At 46.0% G+C, this 4,020-nt stretch overlaps 1 long non-coding RNA gene across 1 annotated transcript; it reads left to right on the forward strand.

The window, feature by feature from the left end:
- The first annotated feature begins 670 nt into the window (after positions 1-670).
- On the forward strand, positions 671-1,492 carry LOC103266083. The gene is made up of 2 exons (XR_504680.1): positions 671-1,042; positions 1,158-1,492. It is a non-coding gene; the product is annotated as an uncharacterized LOC103266083 (long non-coding RNA).
- The last annotated feature ends 2,528 nt before the right edge of the window (positions 1,493-4,020 follow it).

The raw sequence follows: 4,020 nt of genomic DNA on the forward strand, positions 1-4,020 counted from the left end.
TTGGCAAGTTACTTTATCTGTGTTTTGGTTTTCTCAGCTGAAAATTGGGAATAATATTTGCACCTGTTCCATAGGATTGTGCCCACTAGACCATAATAAGAACTCAATAAATAATAAATGGTAGGAGTTTTATTGTTGCTAATCACCTCCAGAGTGATCGTCGTTACATAGCTCCAGCCTGTTGCACTGCCTTCTAGATGGTCTGGGCAGACTGTACTGTCTGCTATCCTTTCCTGTGCTGTCCGTTTCTCTGACTTACATGCTTGACACACAGTTGAATGAACAGGTGAGAGCACTTTCTCATAAGGAGCAAAGCGCATGTGCTTTTTGATGGCTGTTGACTCATTTATATCTAGGCCCTAGACTGTGGGTTGTTTGGTTTTTGGGGGTTTTTTTGAGTTGGAGTCTCACTCCATCTTCCAGGTTGGAGTGCAGTGGCATGCTGTCAGCTACCACAGCCTTGGCCCACTGGACTCAAGCGATCCTTCTGCATCAGCCTTCCAAGTAGCTGGAGCTACAGGCGTGTGCCACCAAGCCCGGCTAAATTTTTTTTTTTTAATTTTTATTGTTGAGATGAGGTCTCACCAAGTTGGCCAGGCTGGTCTGTAACCCTTGGACTCAGGCAATCCTCTCTCCTCCGCCTCCCAGAGTGCTGGGATTATAGACGGGACCCACCACTCCCAGCTTAGACTGTGTTTCAAATCCTTGGGAATTCTGGGATTGTTACCTCTCTGTGCATGTGGCATCACAAAAGTCAGTCTGGCATTTTTGCCAGCAGTTTGAAGTTAACGATGATCATTTTCAAACATAATTTTACAAAAGCTCTTCTCTTCTAAAACTCAGTTTGTTAAAAAAAGAAATCCTATTTTCTTAAAGTTCCTCAAGTACTGACAGACAATTTGGACAAGATGGGCACTGAACTTTGCTTTCTCAGGGAAGCCCCAGGAGAGGAACATTCTGAAAGCACGAGAATGAGACTCTTCAGGCAGTAATTGCTTTTCCCTGAAAACTTTGCACTTGATCCTGTACTGAAAAAACCAAGGTAAGCGTGCATATGTGATGCACAGAAGGTACTATGTGAATAAAAGAACATGGCGGTGCGTTGTACACGACTGTGCCGACTTCCCGACTCTTCTCTCTCCTCCCGGCCCCTGCAGCCCTAACCATGTCAACGCAGATCCGTCGGTCACCACCCAGTCGACTGCAATCCTCACTGCGGGACCGGACTAAGATGCCCCATTAAAGTTGTTGTTCTCCTGTGGAAGCACTCCCCCAAGGTGTTCCCTGGGAGAGAGGAAATACTTCGTAAGATCAGATAAAGCCAAGAATACTGGCATCACTCATGTCTATTTGAAAACTGTAGATTTTTACAAAAAAAATCTCCAGTCCAAAGTTAACCTATTGGAAACTGACCACTGAGAGTTGGCCCCCTGTCTAAAGGTTTAACTGTAAGTAAACAATCTAAAAAAAAAATTAAAGACCTTGTTTTTGATCAGACTGTTCAAAGAAAGTCGTTTGTGGGTGAAAGTTGACTAGGCTGAAATAACAGAAACCTTTGAGAGTGGAATATGGCCTTCACTCCTGAGGCAAGCGTTCTTGGTTCACCTTTGTTAGCCTTCTTCACAAGAGGACACAGACACAGCTTGGCTCACCTTTCAGAATATTTTGCAAGTTGATCTTTGATATTAGGAGAGCCATCTAGAAGGTTATATGTTAAGCAGGTAAGCACTTATCTAGAGCTAGGAAAACCAGGAACAAATTTCAGCAGGGCTGGGCTTCACCTGGCAGATAACCTCCTGAATCATCATCTTGATTAAAAAGCAAAAGGAGGCCCGGCTCAGTGGCTGAGCCTGTAATCCCAGGACTTCGGGAGGCTGAAGCAAGTGGATTGCCTGAGCCCGCGGGTTCGAGACCCACCCGGGCACCTTGGCAAGCCCTCGTCTCTACAACAAATCAAAAATCAGCTGGGCATGGTAGCGCGTGCCTATAGTTCCAGCTCCTTGGAAAGCTGAGACGGAAGGATTGCTGGAGCCCAGCAGGTCGAGGCTGCGGTGGCCGGGAACGGCCACTGCACTCCAGTCTGGGCAACGGAGTGAGACTCCAACTCAAAAAAAAAAAAAGCAAAAGGAAAAAAAGGGAACTTTCCTACACCCATGGCTGTGTATCTTTCTACAGATTACTATAAAAATCACCTGGAGGGGTCAGGTGCGATGGCTCACACCTATAATTCCAGCACTTTGGGAGGCCAAAGGGGATTGCCTGAGCCCACGGGTTTGAGACCAACCTGGGCAACTTGGTGAGACCTCATCTCTACAATAAGTCAAAAAATTAGCCAGACGTGGTGGCATGTGCCTATAGTTCCAGCTACTTGGAAGGCTGAAGTGGAAGGATCGCCTAAGCCCAGCAGGTGGAGGCTGCGGTGGCTGTGAGCATGCCACTGTACTCCAGCCTGGGGGACAAAGTGAGACTCCAACTCAAAAAAAAAATCACCCAGAGGCCAGGCACAGTGGCTTACGCCTGTAATCCCAGCACTTTGTGAGGCTGAGGCACTAGGATTACTTGAGCCCAGGAGTCTGAGACCAGCCTAAGCAACATGGTGAAACCTCAGCTTCACAAAAAATTTAAAAATTAGCCTGATGTGGTGGTGTGTGTCTGTGGTCCCAGTTACTCAAGAGGCTGAGGTGGAAGGATCTTCTGAACCCAGGGGGTTGAGACTGCAATGAGCCATGATTGTGTCACTGCACTCCAATCTGGGCAACAGAGTGAGACCCCGACTCAAAAAATAAAAATAAATACACCCCGAACTGAAAAAGAAAGATAGCCATTCTGATGCATTTTCCGATTTAAGCCTTAATTTTTCGTTTTAACTCTAAGAGATAGAAAATTGAATTTAGGCCAGACGCTGTGGCTCATGCCTATAATCCCAGAACTTTGGAAGGCGGAGGTGAGAGGATTACCTGAGCCCATGGGTTCAAAACCAGCCTGGGCAACTTGGAGAGACCTCATCTCTACAATAAATAAAATATTAGCTGGGTGTGATGGCATGTGCCTGTAGTTCCAGCTACTTGGAAGACTGAGGCAGAAGGATCACCTGAGCCCAGCAGGTTGAGGCTACAGTGGCCAGGAGCGTGCCACTGCCCTCCAGCCTGGGCAACAGAGTAAGACTCCAACTCAAAAGAAAATTGAACTTAATCCTTTATTAATGAACCTGTAAATTATGAGAGTCAAAATTAATTACTATTTCAAGGTTGTAAAGGTAATTACATGCTTGTGAGTTGGCCTGTGTGTTTCGGTTGGGACAGCCATATGTCCTAAATTATCTGGGAAGGTCCAGATTTCAATGTATTTATGTCACAGACTCTTTACTTCTCAGATCATGAAGTTCAGGATTTTTCAGCTGGGAAAATACGATTATTTTCGCTATAGCCTCATAAGCTCTGTTCATAATAATGATGACCAAAGGTGTTTTAGGCTGAGGAAAGGCTGTTCGAGAACAAATCGTCTCTTCCACCCCTTATGACATCTCACCAACATAGTGGCCGTCATACTCCCTCTATGATTGTAATGGGCATCAAAAGAACAGGGCTTATCATGATCGCTGGTAGAATTTGTCTGACTCTCTCCTTACTCTAGTGTAGATGGCAAAGAAAAGAGGGAGGGATTGGGCTATGTCCCTTCGGATTCGGCCCCTAGTAGTTGGAAATGGCGTGCTCTTCCCTGGTGTCCACTCCAAATGTGCCGTCAGCTCCGTTGTGGGTTCCCATTCCACTTAACGCAGGTCACTGCCCCAAGCTCCTGGACACACTTCTTTGTAGGATATTGTTCCCTGTGAGGGGTGTAGCGTGACAGTAAATGTGAGGCAGGGCACATTTCTCTTTACAATGTCATCCCTTTAGTCTCAACGCCTCCACCACACAAGTAATGTAGGCCTAGTAGACTTAGTGGATGGTTGAAGTGACTTAAGGAAATCATAGTGTGTGTGGGGGGACAATTAGCTGAACACAAAATTTCTTGTCATTG

Source organism: Carlito syrichta, unplaced genomic scaffold, assembly GCF_000164805.1.
Source record: "Carlito syrichta isolate Samal-C Ts95f unplaced genomic scaffold, Tarsius_syrichta-2.0.1 Scaffold307015, whole genome shotgun sequence".
NCBI classification, from domain to species: Eukaryota; Metazoa; Chordata; class Mammalia; order Primates; family Tarsiidae; genus Carlito; species Carlito syrichta.